The sequence below is a fragment of the Pseudophryne corroboree genome, chromosome 1, assembly GCF_028390025.1.
Source record: "Pseudophryne corroboree isolate aPseCor3 chromosome 1, aPseCor3.hap2, whole genome shotgun sequence".
In the NCBI taxonomy this organism is placed as follows: Eukaryota; Metazoa; Chordata; class Amphibia; order Anura; family Myobatrachidae; genus Pseudophryne; species Pseudophryne corroboree.
In genome coordinates, this window is record NC_086444.1 from 165,356,385 (window position 1) to 165,378,332 (window position 21,948).

Genomic DNA, 21,948 nt, shown 5'->3' on the forward strand with positions numbered 1-21,948 from the left:
TGCTGTGTGCATGTGAGTGGGTTGGTTGTGCAGTAGTGTTTGGAATATGTGTAAGGAGCATTATGTGTGTCATGTAAAAATGCATTAATAATGTGCAACATATGTTTAGGGGGCACTATGTGTGTCATGTGTATAAGGGCATTAATAATGTGCTGCATATGTGTAACAGGGTACTACTGTATGTGTGTAATTATGTGTATAGGGGCACTAATAATGTGCAGCAAAATGTGTAGGGGGCACTGTGTGTCATTATGTGTATAAGGGCATTAATAATGTGCTGCATATGTGTAACAGGGTACTACTGTATGTGTGTAATTATGTGTATAGGGGCACTAATAATGTGCAGCAAAATGTGTAGGGGGCACTGTGTGTCATTATGTGTATAAGGGCATTAATAAAGTACGGCATATGTGTAAGGGACATTATGTGTAAAAGGGCATTAATAAAGGTTGTCATAATGTGTAAGGTGCATTATGTTTATAAGAACATTAATAATGTCTCATGTGTAAGGTGCATTACTGTGTGGCATTATGTGTATAAGGTGCTCTACTATGTGGCGTTGCGTATAGAAAGGGCACTACTGTGTCATCTAATGTGAATAAAGAGCAATATGGTGTGGTGTAATGTGAATAAGGATCAATATGGTGTGATGTAATGTGAATAAGGGGCTCTACTGTGAGGAGTAACGTTTAAGGTAAAGTGATACTACTGTGGGATGTAATATGAATTATGGACACTATCACATGATCAAATGTGAATAAAGTTGCAGTATTGTGTGGCATAATTGGAATTGGGGTTACTATTGTGTGGCCATGCCTCTTGCCAGCAAAAAAACACCCCTTTTTGGGCTGTGCGCCAAATGTGCGAACTGTTCCTATTTAAAATATAGGGGGTACAAACACCAAAATAAGGACTGCTATAGGTGAGGGGTGATGGTGCTGGGAAAGAGGTACAAGGTCAGAGGCGGAACCAGCGGTGGTGCCTGGGGGCACCAGCCAAAATCTTGCCTAGGGCATCATATTGGTTAGGGCCGGCTCTGTGTGGACAAACAGAACAAATCTTGTCCCCCACCCCACAGTTGAACCTAAGGATGACATATAAACACAATTTACTTAATTTAATATTTATTTATACATTTCTGAATAAGAAACTTGTGGCCTAGTGGTGCAGTGAAAAAAATTCTGATACTCTAGGGTGCCGCGATTCAAAAAAGTTTGAGAACCACTGCATTAGGAAATAGGAACATATTTATTAACTGAATATTTGGCTTAAAGCATGGAAAAATGGCCATTTGATTAAGGCAAATATTAATATTTTGGTAATCACTAGGCCAAAGCAGCACATAACCCCTGGTATAACCAAAGTACCAATAAAGACCCCGTCCCCACATTTTCGGTTGTGAGAGCTTTTTAGTTTGCTCACTGACAGCCTATACAGAGCCAATGCGAAGTACGATCGCCAAGCATGAACAGTAGGTAAGCCGTGGTACGAACCAAGCAGTAAAATGATCATCAAAGCCATCACTAGAAATATCAATATGTATAGTTTGGAGCAGAGAAGGGAAAGGGGGGACAAGATAAAACCTTTGATATATTTGAAAGTTTCTAACAAAGTACAGGAGGGAAACATTCTCCAAATGAAGATAAGTATTAGAACACGAGGACATGCACCGAGATTGGAGGGAGGAGGGGGGGGGGGGGGGGGTTCAGGGGAAATTTGGAGAAAAATTACTTCAAAGAAAGGGTAGTGGACAAGTGGAATAGCCTCCCATCAGAAGTGGTAGAGCCTAAAACAGTAGAGTAATTTAAGCATGCATGTGATAGACATAGGGATATCCTTACAGAGAAATAAGGATCAAATAAGTTATGAGATAAAAATCTGGTAAATAATTAAATAAATAAAAAAGGGGCAGACTAGATGGGTCAAGTGGTTCATATCTGCCGTCAAATTCTATGTTTCTATGTTCCACTATACTTTTCGCCCTTAATTGGAACGGGATCTTAAAACAGCCATTGCGCCAGCAAGATATTTTTTAATAAAATGAACTGAAAGGACATTACTTATTGCTGCGTTATGCAATAACAATATTGGGGGCTAAAAGTTAAAAGTTCCCGGCACTGGACCCTTTCACAAGTGGACCGGCATAAGTGGCCCGGCATTGGACCCTTTCACACTGGCTTCCCGACCCGGCAATATGCTGGGATGTGTTGCCATCGGGGGTGGGGACGGAGGCGGCGCTGGGTGATGATATCATCTCCACGCCGCCTCTGCCAATACTGTGAACGGGTCCTGGGTCGCATCGAACCGGCAACCCATTCCCACTGCACCTGACCCGGTAATAACCCTTCTTTATTACCGGGTTGATATACCGGGTCAGGCGACCCGGGAATTCGGGACTGACCCCTTTCACACCACACAGCGACCCGCGTCAACCAGCAATATACCAGGTTATTTGTGAGGTGTGAAGGTGATCTATGTGGCTTTAGCACATGTCCACAATACATGCAGAAACCATTTTTTTTACTAGTTAGCATGTCATGAGATCAACATACCTCTATGCCAAGCTATTTCAACAACAGTTGAATTTGGAAGCCAATGAGAGCACCATTGTGTGAACAAGCCTTTAATGCCATATGTGTTAGTCTAGAAGTATAATCTTCTATATTGACTGACAAAAGTAACACTAGTACCAGCAAAGCTGACAATTAGCTGGAGAATCAAAGGTCGGACAATACTTCACGATTAAAAACTCTGTCCACCCCAGTTCTCCAGGACAACTAGTAAAGATTGTAAACAGAGGAGAACACACTGCATGGGACCCCGAACAAAGTTCTGGCTCAGGTTCGGAAGGAGATGCATTAAGCTAAGCAGACATTTTTAGCCAGCAACAAGATACGACAAGCTGCGCATTTTTATGGAGATTACTGAATTTCTCTCTACTGACAAGAGGCAGAGGTCCAAGCCACAATTCGTCCGTAGCAATGATTAATCCTGTACATGCACTCAGTTTGTCGTCTCCTGGGGATTAAATTTGCCTCTAACAAAAGAATGCAGGGGAAAATGGTAAACAGTGAAATGTGATAATTATGTTACAGACAGACAGATTAATGGAGTAAACATTTAATTGTCAAAAAATCACACGCTGTTGCAGATGGAAGTCTCTTAAGCCTTAATAATGTATGTTTTGTAGGTCTTTCCCTTGTACATGAACAGTGTTTTATTCAGTAAGATGATTGCTGGTGCATTAACACACGACAAGGCTGACTCAGTTGAGAGCTAAGCATATAAAGGAGTAACTTTGCACCTGGGCAAACCATGCTGCAATGGGGATCCGGTCTCTAGGTCGACAAGACTTAGGTCGACAGTAAGTAAGTTGACATGGTTTTTATGCCGACAGGGACTCTGTCGACATGACAAAATATCGACATGAGCTTTTCACTTTTTTTTCTTCCTTTTTTTTTCCATACTTTACTATCCACGTGGACTACAATTGGGAACGGTAACCTTTGCCGAGCGCAGCGGTAGCAGAGCGAGGCACCTTGCCCGACGCATGGCGAGCAAAGAGAGCCATGCGAGGGGACACGGTGCACTAATTGGGGTTCCCGGTCACTCTACAAAGAAAACGTCACCATTTAAAAAAATAAAAAATCATGTCGACTTTTTCATGTCGACCTAGAAACCACGTCGACCTACTTACTGTCGACCTAAGTCTAGTCTATCTAACATACCACACCCGCTGCAATGCAAAGGGTGCAAAATGCATTTATTTTTCTTTGCTTGCAGGATAACTACTGGTGCTTTTGCATGAAACCCACATATACAGCACAGCTTTATTTCTCTAACGTCCTAGTGGATGCTGGGGACTCCGAAAGGACCATGGGGAATAGCGGCTCCGCAGGAGACTGGGCACAAAAGTAAAAAGCTTTAGGACTACCTGGTGTGCACTGGCTCCTCCCCCTATGACCCTCCTCCAAGCCTCAGTTAGATTTTTGTGCCCGAACGAGACGGGTGCAGGCTAAGGGGCTCTCCTGAGCTGCTTAGTGTAAAAGTTTAAAGTAGGTTTTTTATTTTCAGTGAGACCTGCTGGCAACAGGCTCACTGCACCGAGGGACTAAGGGGAGAAGAAGCGAACTCACCTGCGTGCAGAGTGGATTGGGCTTCTTAGGCTACTGGACATTAGCTCCAGAGGGACGATCACAGGCCCAGCCATGGATGGGTCCCAGAGCCGCGCCGCCGGCCCCCTTACAGAGCCAGAAGACTGAAGAGGTCCGGAAAATCGGCGGCAGAAGACGTCCTGTCTTCAATAAGGTAGCGCACAGCACCGCAGCTGTGCGCCATTGCTCTCAGCACACTTCACACTCCGGTCACTGAGGGTGCAGGGCGCTGGGGGGGGCGCCCTGAGACGCAATAAAACACCTTTTTTTGGGCAAAAAATACATCACATATAGCTCCTGGGCTATATGGATGCATTTAACCCGTGCCAATTTTTCCATAAAAAAGCGGGAGAAAGGCCGCCGAGAAGGGGGCGGAGCCTATCTCCTCAGCACACTGGCGCCATTTTTTCCTCACAGCTCCGTTGGAGGAAGGCTCCCTGACTCTCCCCTGCAGTCCTGCACTACAGAAACAGGGTAAAACAAGAGAGGGGGGGCACTAAATTGGCATATAAATATATACAGCAGCTATATTAGGGAAAAACACTTATATAAGGTTATCCCTGTATATATATATAGCGCTCTGGTGTGTGCTGGCAAACTCTCCCTCTGTCTCCCCTAAGGGCTAGTGGGGTCCTGTCCTCTATCAGAGCATTCCCTGTGTGTGTGCTGTGTGTCGGTACGTTGTGTCGACATGTATGAGGAGGAAAATGGTGTGGAGGCGGAGCAATTGCCTGTGTTAGTGATGTCACCCCCTAGGGAGTCGACACCTGACTGGATGGTCTTATGGAAAGAATTACGTGATAGTGTCGGCACTTTACAAAAGACTGTTGACGACATGAGACAGCCGGCAAATCAGTTAATACCTGTACAGGCGTCTCAAACACCGTCAGGGGCTATAAAACGCCCGTTACCTCAGGTCGATACAGACACTGACACGGACACGGACTCCAGTGTCGACGGTGAGGAAACAAACGTATTTTCCAGTAGGGCCACACGTTACATGATCACGGCAATGAAGGAGGTTTTGAACATTTCTGATACTACAAGTACCACAAAAAAGGGTATTATGTGGGGTGTGAAAAAAAAAATAAGATTTTACTTACCGATAAATCTATTTCTCGTAGTCCGTAGTGGATGCTGGGACTCCGTAAGGACCATGGGGAATAGCGGCTCCGCAGGAGACAGGGCACAAAATAAAAGCTTAAGGATCAGGTGGTGTGCACTGGCTCCTCCCCCTATGACCCTCCTCCAAGCCTCAGTTAGGATACTGTGCCCGGACGAGCGTACATAATAAGGAAGGATATTGAATCCCGGGTAAGACTCATACCAGCCACACCAATCACACCGTACAACTTGTGATCTGAACCCAGTTAACAGTATGATAAACGCAAAGGAGCCTCTGAAAAGATGGCTCACAACAATAATAACCCGAATTTTTGTAACAATAACTATATACAAGTATTGCAGACAATCCGCACTAGGGATGGGCGCCCAGCATCCACTACGGACTCCGAGAAATAGATTTATCGGTAAGTAAAATCTTATTTTCTCTGACGTCCTAGTGGATGCTGGGACTCCGTAAGGACCATGGGGATTATACCAAAGCTCCCAAACGGGCGGGAGAGTGCGGATGACTGCAGCACCGAATGAGAGAACTCCAGGTCCTCCTCAGCGAGGGTATCAAATTTGTAGAATTTAGCAAACGTGTTTGCCCCTGACCAAGTAGCTGCTCGGCAAAGTTGTAAAGCTGAGACCCCTCGGGCAGCCGCCCAAGATGAGCCCACTTTCCTTGTGGAATGGGCTTTTACTGATTTTGGCTGTGGCAATCCTGCCACAGAATGTGCAAGCTGAATTGTACTACAAATCCAACGAGCAATCGTCTGCTTAGAAGCAGGAGCACCCAGCTTGTTGGGTGCATACAGGATAAACAGCGAGTCAGATTTTCTGACTCCAGCCGTCCTGGAAACATATATTTTCAAGGCCCTGACAACGTCAAGCAACTTAGAGTCCTCTAAGTCCCTGGTAGCCGCAGGTACCACAATAGGTTGGTTCATGTGAAATGCAGAAACCACCTTAGGTAGAAATTGAGGACGAGTCCTCAATTCCGCCCTGTCAGAATGAAAAATTAAGTAAGGGCTTTTATATGATAAAGCCGCCAATTCTGACACACGCCTGGCTGAAGCCAAGGCTAACAGCATCGACACCTTCCATGTGAGATATTTTAAGTCCACAGTGGAAAGTGGTTCAAACCAATGTGACTTTAGAAAACTCAACACCACATTGAGATCCCAAGGTGCCACTGGAGGCACAAAAGGAGGCTGTATGTGCAGCACCCCTTTTACAAATGTCTGAACTTCAGGTACTGAAGCCAGTTCTTTCTGGAAGAAAATCGACAGGGCCGAAATTTGAACCTTAATGGGCCCTAATTTTAGGCCCATAGACAGTCCTGTTTGCAGGAAATGAAGGAAACGACCCAGTTGAAATTCCTCTGTAGGGGCCTTCTTGGCCTCACACCACGCAACATATTTACGCCAAATGCGGTGATAATGTTTTGCGGTTACGTCCTTCCTGGCTTTGACCAGAGTAGGGATGACTTCTTCTGGAATGCCTTTTTCCCTCAGGATCCGGCGTTCAACCGCCATGCCGTCAAACGCAGCCGCGGTAAGTCTTGGAACAGACAAGGCCCCTGCAGTAGCAGGTCCTTTCTTAGAGGTAGAGGCCACAGTTCGTCCGTGAGCATCTCTTGAAGTTCCGGGTACCAAGTCCTTCTTGGCCAATCCGGAACCACGAGTATAGTTCTTACTCCTCTTCTTCTTATGATTCTCAGTACTTTTGGTATGAGAGGCAGAGGAGGGAACACATACACTGACTGGTACACCCACGGCGTTACCAGAGCGTCCACTGCTATTGCCGGAGGGTCCCTTGACCTGGCGCAATATCTGTCCAGTTTTTTGTTTAGACGTGACGCCATCATGTCCACCTTTGGTTTTTCCCAACGGTTTACAATCAGGTGGAAGACTTCTGGGTGAAGTCCCCACTCTCCCGGGTGAAGGTCGTGTCTGCTGAGTAAGTCTGCTTCCCAGTTGTCCACTCCCGGAATGAACACTGCTGACAGTGCTATCACATGATTTTCCGCCCAGTGAAGAATCCTTGCAGCTTCTGCCATTGCCCTCCTGCTTCTCGTGCCGCCCTGTCTGTTTACGTGGGCGACTGACGTGATGTTGTCCGATTGGATCAACACCGCCTGACCCTGAAGCAGAGGTTTTGCTTGACTTAGGGCATTGTAAATGGCCCTTAGTTCCAGAATGTTTATATGAAGAGATGTTTCCATGCTTGACCACAAGCCCTGGAAATTCCTTCCCTGTGTGACTGCTCCCCAGCCTCTCAGGCTGGCATCCATGGTTACCAGGATCCAATCCTGAATGCCAAATCTGCGGCCCTCTAGTAGATGAGCACTCTGCAGCCACCACAGGAGAGACACCCTTGTCCTTGGCGACAGGGTTATCCGCTGATGCATCTGCAGATGCGATCCGGACCATTTGTCCAGTAGATCCCACTGAAACGTTCTTGCATGGAATCTTCCGAATGGAATCGCTTCGTAAGAAGCCACCATTTTTCCCAGGACCCTCGTGCACTGATGCACTGAGACCTGGCCTGGTTTTAGGAGGTTCCTGACTAGCTCGGATAACTCCCTGGCCTTCTCCTCCGGGAGAAACACCTTCTTCTGGACTGTGTCCAGAATCATTCCTAGGAACAGTAGACGCGTCGTTGGAATCAGCTGCGATTTTGGAATATTTAGAATCCACCCGTGCTGACGTAACACTACCTGAGATAGTGCTACTCCGACTTCTAACTGTTCCCTGGATCTTGCCCTTATCAGGAGATCGTCCAAGTAAGGGATAATTAAAATGCCTTTTCTTCGTAGAAGAATCATCATTTCGGCCATTACCTTGGTAAAGACCCGAGGTGCCGTGGACAATCCAAACGGCAGCGTCTGAAACTGATAATGACAGTTTTGTACTACAAACCTGAGGTACCCTTGGTGAGAAGGGTATATTGGGACGTGGAGATAAGCATCTTTGATGTCCAGAGACACCATATAGTCCCCTTCTTCCAGGTTCGCTATCACTGCTCTGAGTGACTCCATCTTGAATTTGAACCTTTTTATGTAAGTGTTCAAGGATTTCAGATTTAAAATTGGTCTCACCGAGCCGTCCGGCTTCGGTACCACAAACAGCATGGAATAATACCCCTTTCCTTGTTGCAGGAGGGGTACCTTGATTATCACCTGCTGGGAATACAGCTTGTGAATGGCTTCCAAAACTGCCTCCCTGTCGGAGGGAGACTTTGGTAAAGCAGACTTCAGGAACCGACGAGGGGGAAACGCCTCGAATTCCAGTTTGTACCCCTGCGATACTACCTGTAGAATCCAGGGATCCACTTGCGAGTGAGCCCACTGCGCGTTGAAATTCTTGAGACGGGCCCCCACCATATCTGAGTCTGCTTGTAAAGCCCCAGCGTCATGCTGAAGACTTGGCAGAAGCAGGGGAGGGCTTCTGCTCCTGGGAAGCGGCTGCATGGTGCAGTCTTTTTCCTCTTCCTCTGCCCCGGGGCAGAAAGGAGTGGCCTTTTGCTCGCTTGTACTTATGGGAACGAAAGGACTGAGTTTGAAAAGACGGTGTCTTTTTCTGCTGATGTGAAGTGACCTGGGGTAAAAAGGTGGATTTTCCAGCCGTTGCCGTGGCCACCAGGTCCGATAGACCAGCCCCAAATAACTCCTCCCCTTTATACGGCAATACTTCCATGTGCCGTTTGGAATCCGCATCCCCTGACCACTGTCGCGTCCATAACGCTCTTCTGGCAGAGATGGACATAGCACTTACTCTTGATGCCAGGGTGCAAATATCCCTCTGTGCATCACGCATATATAGTAATGCATCCTTTAAATGTTCTATAGTTAACAAAATATTGTCCCTATCCAGGGTATCAATATTCTCGGTCAGGGAATCCGACCATGCGACTCCAGCACTGCACATCCAGGCTGAGGCGATTGCTGGTCGCAGTATAACACCAGTATGTGTGTATATACTTTTTAGGATATTTTCCAGCCTTCTATCAGCTGGTTCTTTGAGGGTGGCCGTATCAGGAGACGGTAACGCTACTTGTTTAGATAAACGTGTGAGCGCCTTATCTACTCTAGGGGGTGTTTCCCAACGCGCCCTAACCTCTGGCGGGAAGGGATATAATGCTAATAATTTTTTAGAAATTAGCTGTTTTTTATCGGGGGAAACCCACGCTTTATCACACACCTCATTTATTTCCTCTGACTCAGGAAAAACTATTGGTAGTTTTTTCACACCCCACATAATACCCTTCTTTGTGGTACTTGTAGTGTCAGAAAGGTTCAATGCCTCTTTCATTGCCGTGATCATGTAACGTGTGGCCCTACTGGACATTACGTTTGTCTCGTCACCGTCGACACTAGACTCAGTATCTGTGTCAGGGTCTGTGTCGACCCACTGAGGTAACGGGCGTTTTAGCGCCCCTGACGGTGTCTGAGACGCCTGGACAGGCACTAATTGATTTGCCGGCTGTCTCATGTCGTCAACAGTTTTTTGCAAATTGCTGACATTATCACTTAATTGTTTAAATACAATCATCCAGTAAGGTGTCGACTCCCTAGGGGGTGACATCACCAACACAGGCAACTGCTCCGCCTCCACATCATTTTCCTCCTCATACATGTCGACACACGCGTACCGACACACAGCACACACACCGGGAATGCTCTGATAGAGGACAGGACCCCACTTAGCCCTTTGGAGAGACAGAGGGAGAGTCTGCCAGCACACACCCAGCGCTATATATATATACAGGGATAACCTTATATAAGTGTTATTCCCTTATAGCTGCTGTTATTATCGTTATTTGCTGCCAAAAATGCCCCCCCTTCTCTTTTTTACCCTGATTCTGAAGCAGGGCTGCAGGGGAGAGTCAGGGAGCCGTCCTTCCAGCGGAGCTGTGAGGGAAAATGGCGCTTGTGTGCTGAGGAGATAAGGACGTCGTGAAGGGGCGGAGCCTATCTCCCGCTTTTTTGTGTAAAATGGCAGGGGTTAAAATACATCCATATAGCCCAGGAGCTATATGTGATGTATTCTTTTTGCCACCTAAGGTATATACAGTTATATTGCGTCTCAGGGCGCTCCCCCCCAGCGCCCTGCACCCTCAGTGACCGGAGTGTGAAGTGTGCTGAGAGCAATGGCGCACAGCTGCGGTGCTGTGCGCTACCTTAGTCTGAAGACAGGATGTCTTCTGCCGCCGATTTCACCGGACCTCTTCGTCTCTTCTGGCTCTGTAAGGGGGACGGCGGCGCGGCTCCGGTGACCCATCCAGGCTGAACCTGTGATCGTCCCTCTGGAGCTAATGTCCAGTAGCCTAAGAAACCCGATCCACTCTGCACTCAGGTGAGTCCGTTTCTTCTCCCCTTAGTCCCACGATGCAGTGAGCCTGTTGCCAGCAGGACTCACTGAAAATAAAAAAACCTAAACTAAACTTTTATTCTAAGCAGCTCAGGAGAGCCACCTAGATTGCACCCTTCTCGGCCGGGCACAAAAACCTAACTGAGGCTTGGAGGAGGGTCATAGGGGGAGGAGCCAGTGCACACCACCTGATCCTTAAGCTTTTATTTTGTGCCCTGTCTCCTGCGGAGCCGCTATTCCCCATGGTCCTTACGGAGTCCCAGCATCCACTAGGACGTCAGAGAAAACTACCCGTAGTTTTTCCTGAATCAGATGAATTAAATGAGGTGTGTGATGAAGCGTGGGTTTCCCCCGATAAAAAACTGCTAATTTCTAAAAAATTATTGGCATTATACCCTTTCCCGCCAGAGGTTAGGGCGCGTTGGGAAACACCCCCTAGAGTGGATAAGGCGCTCACACGCTTATCAAAACAAGTGGCGTTACCGTCTCCTGATACGGCCGCCCTCAAGGAACCAGCCGATAGGAAGCTGGAAAATATCCTAAACAGTATATACACACATACTGGTATTATACTGCGACCAGCAATCGCCTCAGCCTGGATGTGCAGTGCTGGGGTGGCTTGGTCGGATTCCCTGACTGAAAATATTGATACCCTGGACAGGGACAATATATTATTGACTATAGAGCATTTAAAGGATGCATTTCTATATATGCGAGATGCACAGAGGGATATTTGCACTCTGGCATCAAGAGTAAGTGCGATGTCCATTTCTGCCAGAAGAGGGTTATGGACGCGACAGTGGTCAGGTGATGCTGATTCCAAACGGCATATGGAAGTATTGCCGTATAAAGGGGAGGAGTTATTTGGGGTCGGTCTATCGGACCTGGTGGCCACGGCAACGGCTGGGAAATCCACCTTTTTACCCCAAGTCACCTCACAGCAGAAAAAGATACCGTCTTTTCAGGCTCAGTCCTTTCGTCCCCATAAGGGCAAGCGGGCAAAAGGCCACTCATATCTGCCCCGGGGCAGAGGAAGGGGAAAAAGACTGCAGCAGACAGCCTCTTCCCACGAACAGAAGCCCTCCCCCGCTTCTGCCAAGTCCTCAGCATGACGCTGGGGCCTTACAAGCGGACTCAGGCACGGTGGGGGCCCGTCTCAAGAATTTCAGCGCGCAGTGGGCTCACTCGCAAGTGGACCCCTGGATCCTGCAGGTAGTATCTCAGGGGTACAAATTGGAATTCGAGACGTCTCCCCCTCGCCGGTTCCTGAAGTCTGCTTTACCAACGTCTCCCCCCGACAGGGAGGCGGTATTGGAAGCCATTCACAAGCTGTATTCCCAGCAAGTGATAATCAAGGTACTCCTCCTACAACAGGGAAAGGGGTATTATTCCACGCTGTTTGTGGTACCGAAGCCGGACGGCTCGGTGAGACCCATTTTAAATCTGAAATCCTTGAACACTTACATAAAAAGGTTCAAGTTCAAGATGGAGTCACTCAGAGCAGTGATAGCGAACCTGGAAGAAGGGGACTATATGGTGTCTCTGGACATCAAGGATGCTTACCTCCATGTCCCAATTTGCCCTTCTCACCAAGGGTACCTCAGGTTTGTGGTACGGAACTGTCACTATCAGTTTCAGACGCTGCCGTTTGGATTGTCCACGGCACCCCGGGTCTTTACCAAGGTAATGGCCGAAATGATGATTCTTCTTCGAAGAAAAGGCGTCTTAATTATCCCTTACTTGGACGATCTCCTGATAAGGGCAAGGTCCAGAGAACAGTTAGAGGTCGGAGTAGCACTATCTCAAGTAGTACTACGACAGCACGGATGGATTCTAAATATTCCAAAATCGCAGCTGATTCCGACGACACGTCTGCTGTTCCTAGGAATGATTCTGGACACAGTACAGAAAAAGGTGTTTCTCCCAGAAGAGAAAGCCAGGGAGCTATCCGACCTAGTCAGGAACCTCCTAAGACCAGGCCAAGTGTCAGTACATCAATGCACAAGGGTCCTGGGAAAGATGGTGGCTTCTTACGAAGCGATTCCATTCGGCAGATTCCACGCAAGAACTTTTCAGTGGGATCTGCTGGACAAATGGTCCGGATCGCATCTTCAAATGCATCAGCGGATAACCCTGTCTCCAAGGACAAGGGTGTCTCTCCTGTGGTGGTTACAGAGTGCTCATCTCCTAGAGGGCCGCAGATTCGGCATTCAGGATTGGGTCCTGGTGACCACGGATGCCAGCCTGAGAGGCTGGGGAGCAGTCACACAGGGAAGAAATTTCCAGGGCTTGTGGTCAAGCATGGAAACGTCACTTCACATAAATATCCTGGAACTAAGGGCCATTTACAATGCCCTAAGTCAGGCAAGACCTCTGCTTCAGGGTCAGCCGGTGTTGATCCAGTCGGACAACATCACGGCAGTCGCCCACGTAAACAGACAGGGGGGCACAAGAAGCAGGAGGGCAATGACGGAAGTGGCAAGGATTCTTCGCTGGGCGGAAAATCATGTGATAGCACTGTCAGCAGTGTTCATTCCGGGAGTGGACAATTGGGAAGCAGACTTCCTCAGCAGACACGATCTTCACCCGGGGGAGTGGGGACTTCACCCAGAAGTCTTCCACATGATTGTGAACCGTTGGGAAAAACCAAAAGGTGGACATGATGGCGTCCCGCCTCAACAAAAAACTGGACAGATATTGCGCCAGGTCAAGGGACCCTCAGGCAATAGCTGTGGACGCTCTGGTAACACCATGGGTGTACCAGTCAGTGTATGTGTTCCCTCCTCTTCCTCTCATACCAAAAGTACTGAGAATCATAAGAAGGAGAGGAGTAAAGACTATTCTCGTGGCTCCGGATTGGCCAAGAAGGACTTGGTACCCGGAAATTCAAGAGATGCTCACGGAAGACCCGTGGCCTCTACCTCTAAGAAAGGACCTGCTCCAGCAGGGACCATGTCTGTTCCAAGACTTACCGCGGCTGCGTTTGACGGCATGGCGGTTGAACGCCGGATCCTGAAGGAAAAAGGCATTCCGGATGAAGTCATCCCTACCCTGATCAAAGCCAGGAAGGATGTGACCGTGCAACATTATCACCGTATTTGGCGTAAATATGTTGCGTGGTGCGAGGCCAGGAAGGCCCCTACAGAGGAATTTCAACTGGGTCGATTCCTGCATTTCCTGCAAACAGGACTGTCTATGGGCCTCAAATTAGGGTCCATTAAGGTTCAAATTTCGGCCCTGTCAATATTCTTCCAAAAAGAACTAGCTTCTGTTCCTGAAGTTCAGACGTTTGTCAAGGGAGTACTGCATATACAGCCTCCTTTTGTGCCTCCAGTGGCACCTTGGGATCTCAATGTAGTTTTGGGATTCCTAAAATCACATTGGTTTGAACCACTCACCACTGTGGACTTAAAATATCTCACATGGAAAGTGGTAATGCTGTTAGCCCTGGCTTCAGCCAGGCGTGTTTCAGAATTGGCGGCTTTATCCTATAAAAGCCCTTACCTAATTTTTCATACGGACAGGGCAGAATTGAGGACTCGTCCTCAATTTCTCCCTAAGGTGGTTTCAGCATTTCACTTAAACCAGCCTATTGTGGTGCCTGCGGCTACTAGGGACTTGGAGGATTCCAAGTTGCTGGACGTAGTCAGGGCCCTGAAAATATATGTTTCCAGGACGGCTGGAGTCAGAAAATCTGACTCGCTGTTTATCCTGTATGCACCCAACAAGCTGGGTGCTCCTGCTTCTAAGCAGACGATTGCTCGTTGGATTTGTAGTACAATTCAGCTTGCACATTCTGTGGCAGGCCTGCCACAGCCAAAATCTGTAAAAGCCCATTCCACACGGAAAGTGGGCTCATCTTGGGCGGCTGCCCGAGGGGTCTCGGCTTTACAACTTTGCCGAGCAGCTGCTTGGTCAGGGGCAAACACGTTTGCTAAATTCTACAAATTTGATACCCTGGCTGAGGAGGACCTGCAGTTCTCTCATTCGGTGCTGCAGAGTCATCCGCACTCTCCCGCCCGTTTGGGAGCTTTGGTATAATCCCCATGGTCCTTTCGGCGTCCCCAGCATCCACTAGGACGTTAGAGAAAATAAGAATTTACTTACCGATAATTCTATTTCTCATAGTCCGTAGTGGATGCTGGGCGCCCATCCCAAGTGCGGATTGTCTGCATTACTTGTACATAGTTATTGTTACAAAAATCGGGTTATTGTTGTTGTGAGCCATCTTTTCAGAGGCTCCTTCTGTTATCATGCTGTTAACTGGGTTCAGATCACAAGTTGTACGGTGTGATTGGTGTGGCTGGTATGAGTCTTACCCGGGATTCAAAATCCTTCCTTATTGTGTACGCTCGTCCGGGCACAGTATCCTAACTGAGGCTTGGAGGAGGGTCATAGGGGGAGGAGCCAGTGCACACCAGGTAGTCCTAAAGCTTTTTACTTTTGTGCCCAGTCTCCTGCGGAGCCGCTATTCCCCATGGTCCTTTCTGAGTCCCCAGCATCCACTACGGACTATGAGAAATAGAATTATCGGTAAGTAAATTCTTATTTTTTACACTGCACTTTAGCACTCCACCTGGACATGCCCCTTCTAACTGTAAATTCTGTTTCACAATATAAATCTGCCCCACCTGCAGTGCTTTTGGTGCACATTTGCTAATGTTTTATTTTGCTCTGATGTTGATGCATAAGAGCAGTGTCTCCTCTCTGGGCTTCTTCTCTTCGGGAGAAGCCCAGAGAAGGGACACTGCTGGCCAATTCAGGAAGCGAAGCAGGACTGTCACTTCATTTTAGTTTTTTCTGTGTGTCCCCCTTCCCAACATATGGGCCAGCCTCCCCCCATACATACACACACACACATATATATATAGTGCTGAGATTCCCGTGATTATCTGCCAATCCTGTCCACTTCACTAGCAAGCAGGAGGGAAATTTCAACTACTCTTGCTGGGTGCGGGGAACTCCAAAAGAAGAAAGAATTGCGAATCTCCCGCAACTTCCGGAGAGTAGGCAAGTAGGGCTTGATGGTGAGGACTGTGATGACTTTGCACTCCCTTCGCTCACTGGGCCATAATAGGTAGATATGATAGGTAGATATGACTTCTGCTTGAAATGAGCATGGCTCAGTATTGTTGTGCTTTCCAATACAGTGGACAGGGAAATGAAATATTAATTGTAAAAGGGCAAAATTAATAACTCAGCAATAGGAATTCTTTCCTTACTTTCAAATATTGTTTAAATGGCATTACAGCACATTAACCATATCTTTACCAATATCATGAACATGTTATATTTACTGCATCTTAAATTCACATTTAGAAAAAGCCTGCTTGAAATTAGCAGACCTCTTGGGGATGAAATATTCATGAGTATGGAGTGTGAACAACCCACGTACTAGCAGGAGAAGGAACATGCTCATTGTGCTTTGGAAAAACTTTCAGTGATGCTATGAAATTGTAGACATAGTCACATACTATAGTTACACCTGTATCCGTATTAAGCAGTGCATATTATAATGCACCAGCCAAAATAATGGTTTCGTACCTATTGACAACTATATTTCCTATCACTTCCATATACATAATGTCAATATATTAAATGCTATAGCCTTGGATACCGTTTTCAGCTAGAAACTGTCCAATCAGTTTTAAATCCACTTAAAGAGTCCGCCATTATTATCTTCTCTGGCAGGGAGTTCAAAATCCTTATTGCCCTTACGGTGAAGAACCCTTTTCTACGTTGTGCACAGAATTTTCTTTCCTCTAGCCTCAGTGAGTGCCCATGTGTCCTATTCAGAGTTTTATTAATAAACAAATCCCCAGCTAACTCTTTGTATTGACCCTTTACATATTTGAAGATATTAATAATGTCTCCTCTTAGTCTCCTCTTTTCAAGGGAATACAAATTTAAACTAGTAAGCCTTTCCTCATACTCCAGTCCCTCTGGCCCTTTAATCAGTTTTAGTAGTGCGCCTTTGAACTCTTTCAAGCTCTCGGATATCTTTTTTATAATATGGTGCCCAAAATTTAACACATTCCAGATGTGGACGTACCAATGATTTATATAGAGGCAGGATTACATCCTCGTCCCTTGACTCAATACCATGTTTTATGCACGCTAGGACTTTACTTGCCTTTTTTGCTGCCTTTTGACATTGTGTACTGTTATTAAGCCTATTATCTATGAGCACCCCCAATCTTTTTCCATTACTGCTACCCCTATATTTTCCCCATTAAGAGTGTAGGATGCAAGTTTGTTTCTAATCCCAAAGTGCATAACTTTGCATTTTTCAATATTGAATCTCATTCCCCATTTAGACGCCCAAGTTTCAAGTTTAAGTACAGTAAGTAATTCTGTAGAGACTCCAAATCGATTTCTGAATTAATTACCTTACACAGTTTAGTATCATCTGCAAAGATTGACACTGTGCTTCCCAGGCCTATTCCTAGATTATTGATAAATATATTGAACAGTAGCGGGCCAATTATGGACCCTTGTGGTATTCCGCTGACTACTGGTGCCCAGCTGGAGAACATCCCATTAACCACTACTCGTTGTACCCTGTTATCCAGCCACGTTCCTATCCATGTACAAATAGTATTTCCTTGACTAAGTTCCCTTAATTTGATGATCAGTCTCCTGTGAGGCACTGTATCGAAGGCTTTTGCAAAATCTAAAAAGACCACATCCACTGCTTTACCCTGATCGAGATTATCGCTCACTTCCTCGTAGAAGCTAATTAAGTTAGTTTGACACGATCTGTCCCTCACAAACCCATGCTGACTATTACTAAAACTTAGAATTCCGCAGATAATCACCTATGCTATCCCTCAAAATTCCTTCCAATATTTTACCCACTATAGAGGTTATACTAACTGGTCAATAGTTCCCAAGATGAATTTTAGATCCCTTTTTAAATAATGGCACTACCTCAGCTATACGCCAAGCCCTCGGTACCATACCTGACCTAACTGAACTATAGAAAATCAGGTATAAGGGTTTTGCTAGCTGAGCCCTAAGCTCCATAATAACTCTCGGGTGAAAGCCATCTGGGCCCGGTGATTTATTAATCTTTATGTTGCTTAGTCTCTCTAGGACTAATTCCTCACAAGTATTTAGCCACGAATCATTATCGTCACTGTCGTTATGCACTACTGTCACCGTCTGATCATCACTGATAAATATGGATGAAAAAAAATTGTTCAGTATATCCGCTTTTATTTTGTCATCGTTTATCAAGGCTCCCAGTTCATCTTTTAATGGACCTACATTCTCCTTTTTTAACCTTTTACTATTTATGTATTTATAAAACTTTTTAGGATTGGCTTTACTCTCTATAGCTATTTGCTTTTCATTTATAATTTTAGCTGCTGTAATTACCTTTTTGCATCTTTTATTGCATTCCTTGTAATACCTCCTCCCCCTCCAATTGATTTAAATGTTTTGGAAGGACACCTCTTATTAGCCATTTCTTTTTTTACCTCCTCATTAAGACACATTGCTTTGTGGGGGTCATTCAGAGTTGATCGCTAGATAAAAATGTTCGCTGTGCAGCGATTAAATGAAAAAGCAGCACTTCTGCGCATGCAGCGCAGTGCGCACGCGCGACGTACTTTCACAACAGGCAAAGTATTTTTGCACAAGGTCTAGCAAAGCTTTTCTGTCGCAATGGCAGCCGCAGAGTGATCGCCAGGAAAGGGGCGTTTCTGGGTGTAAACTGACTGTTTTCAGGGGGTGTTCGAAAAAACGCAGGCGTGCCAGGAAAAGCGCAGGCGTGTCTGGCCGAACGCAGGGCGCGTTTGTGACATCAAATCCGGAACTAAACAGTCTGAAGTGATCGCAAGATAGGAGTAGGTCTGGAGCTACTCAAACTGCACAATTTGTTTTTGTAGCCGCTCTGCGATCCTTTCGTTCGCACTTCTGCTAAGCTAAGATACACTCCCAGAGAGCGGCGGCTTAGCATTTGCACGACTGCTAAAAACTGCTAGCAAGCGAACAATTCGGAATGACCCCGTGTTTAGTACTCCTGCGTTTATTGCCCATGGGAATGAATTTGTGAATATTGCTATAAAGTAACCTTTTTAAAGCATCCCACATTTCCGAAGTGTCCTTACCCTGAAACAAAACTTACCAGTAAATGTTGTTTAGTGGCTGCATCAGCATACTGAAGTTAGCTTTTCTAAAGCTTGATGTTTTAGTTGATCCCTTATAGCTTTGTTTCTTGAAACTAATGTTGAATGAGATCATGGGGTGTATTCAATAACTGTCAGAAGCTGCCGTCTTGTCGGAAAGACGGCAACTTCCGACAAAAATAGGTCGGAAGGGGTTCCGACCTATTCAATAGGGGCTGATTTTTTCCGACTTGTCGGAAAACACGTGGATCGGCGGAATAGCCGCCGATCCACGTGCTTCTTTTGGAAATGGGGCTAAATCCGACAGGTTTTGGCCCCCTTTCCAACAAATGCAACCCGACTTGAAAACAAGTCGGATTGAGGTGAGGAGACCAGCGGTGCTGCGGGCGGCTGGGGGAGCTGAGATCGACGGCCGGCGGTGGGAGCTGGCTGCAGGGGGACATATCTGCGGCGGCAGGGGGAGGCGCCGCAGGGAGAGCGGTACCTGGCTAATTGAGACAGGTACTGATCCTTTAATGTGTTCAGAAACCTGCTGCTCCTAGCTTTTACACACAAATCGTTACTCCAATTTATATCAGGATAGTTGAAATCCAATATCACTAGGATGTCCCCCATTCCCGCAGCTTTTTCAATTTGCTGCCAGAGTTGTTCCTCGTCATTTACGCAAATATCCGGTTGTTTGTATCACGTGCCAATGACTAGGTTTTTTTGCTTCAATGCCCCCGCTTGCGATCACAACCCATAGAGATTCCACGTTATCTCCAGTCCCCTCGCAAAAAAACATCTATTATATTTGGCTTTAGAGATGGTTTTACATAGAGACATACCCCTCCTCCCCCATTGGTAGCCCTATCTCTCCTGAAAAGTGAATACCCCTCCAAATTTGCAACCCAGTCGTGGGAGTCGTCCCACCATGTTTCCATAATACCTATAATATCATATTAATTTTTTGATACAAGCCATTCCAATTCCCTAATTTTACCTGATAGGCTTCTTGCGTTCGCAAGCATACATTTTAGCTTAGCAACTCCCTTGCCCGTTTGTTTTAATGGTATCTTATCTACATTCACAAGTGCCTTTATAGAATTACTCTTACCGACTGTTATTCTCCTCCCTCCCTTGGCACCCCCATCATACTTAAGCTTATAGCCTTCTTTACTACTACTATAAGACCCCCCCCCCCCCCCCCCCGATGAAGGTATTTTCCGATATGCTATGGGCAATACATTTGTCAGTAATTTCTGTGTCAATAACCCCGCAATTACCCTTGCCAGCTGATCTTTCACTCCCCCCTTCGCCACCCCCAATTTGTTCACTACCTCCATCCTTACTGTTCTCATTGTTTACCCGTAGCTTCTAGATAAACCCTCCCCCCCCCATGCTCCTAGTTTAAAAGTTCCTCCAACCTTCTAACCATCCTGCCCCCCAGCACCGCAGCTCCCTCCTAATTCAGGTGCAATCCATCGCGACAAAAAAGATGGCGCCTGACTGAGAAGTCCGCCCAGTGTTCCAAGAACACAAACCCCTCCTTAATAAACCAGTCTCTAAACCACACATTTACCTCCATAATCTCCCTCTGGCTCCCTGGGCTAGCGCTTGGCACTAGTAATATTTCAGAGAATATTACCCTAGATGTCCTTGCCTTAAGTTTCTTGCCTAATTCCCTATAGTCTTTCTTAAGGACATCCCACCTACCACTAACTTTGTCACTGGTGCCAACATGCACCAAGACTGCCAGGTCTTTACTAGCCCCTCCCAACAATCTCTCTACCCGTCCGCGATGCGTCGTACCCGAGCACCCGGGAGACAACAGACCGTACGGCGATCATGGTCCCGGTAGCAGATTTCCCTGTCTGTCTTCCCGATAATAGAATCCCCTACCACCACAACCTGAGTAGTTACTTCACTATCTTTTTTCCCTTCTGTACCGGAGGGACCGCTTCTCTGGTTGCTAGAGGGAACAGTCTCCTCCGGCTCAGTCATTTCCTCACTGCCAGGTTTGGCAGATCGGAGATGTCCTGTCTCCCCCTCTCCCTCTTCTTTTTTCTAACCGTGACCCAGCTGTCTACCTGGTCATCCTCGTCTACCAGTGTTCCTCCCTGCAACTCCTCCACCGTTCTATCTGAACTTTGCTCGAGATTGTGATTACTCCTCAGACGCGTAACGGTCCGCTCTAGATCAGTCACCTGGGCTTCCAGGGCAGCCAATCTGACAATTGGCAGTTTTGAGTATATGCCATTTACAGAGCTTCAAAAAGATGCCTGCCCAATGTGCAAGTAATATTTTATGTTGCTGTTCTAGACATTAAGCAACCTATGCCCCTAACATTTACATGAATCAGGACAGACATGATGGAGTCATGGCTATGTCTGACGGGGATGTGTATATGTCGCAATGGGGGCCTGTTCCAATGCTAGGCTGCACTGATTGGGAAGGCAGAATACTGCCCTCAAATTGTGACTGTCCCACCTAAATCGGGTCAGTTGGGAGGTACACTCACTGGAACTGAAAGACCCAGATCAGATTAGTCTCACAGGAAATTCAGCTAACACAAACAACAAAGTTATTTTAAACAATGCAGAATTATAGCATCTATAATTAGATAAGTGCAAGCTATTAATGTGTTCTCAATTTGTTTTATGCATACTTTCACAGAATGTCCAGGATTCTAATGTAATTTCGGGGACCTTGCAGCCTCCAGAATCTGCCCAGTTGCTCAGAAAAGTGCTCTTAATCAATGACCCATTTCATGGCATTGTACAACAGCGGGCAAAGACACGATGATGTATATGATAGCACCTCCCCCTCCAGTATCTCACTGGGACCTGGATACAAAGCATGTGCCTGTGCCACATAGATTATTTGCTATTTATGTGGACAGCATAGGCGGCACCGGGTGGTCTTCAGTATGCCGGCAGTCGGGCTCCCGGCGACCAGCATACCGGCGCCGGCATACCGACACTTATTCTCCCTCGTGGGGGTCCACGACCCCCCTGGAGGGAGAATAAAATAGTGTGGCGCGCGTAGCGCGACACCGGGCCCGTAGCGTGGCGAGCGCAGCGAGCCATCAAGGGGCTCATTTGCGCTCGCCACACTGTCGGTAAGCCGGCGGCCGGCCTCCCGGCGCCGGTATGCTGGTCGCCGGGAGGCCGGCCGCCGGCAGATCGTAGTGAACCCGGCGGC

The 21,948-nt window shown here is 46.8% G+C and overlaps 1 protein-coding gene across 4 annotated transcripts in view; it reads right to left on the reverse strand.

Moving 5' to 3' along the window:
- Window positions 1-21,948, reverse strand: part of ARHGEF28 (Rho guanine nucleotide exchange factor 28) — a 418,990-nt gene that overhangs the window by 171,529 nt on the left and 225,513 nt on the right. The gene's annotated exons all lie outside the window — the stretch shown is intronic.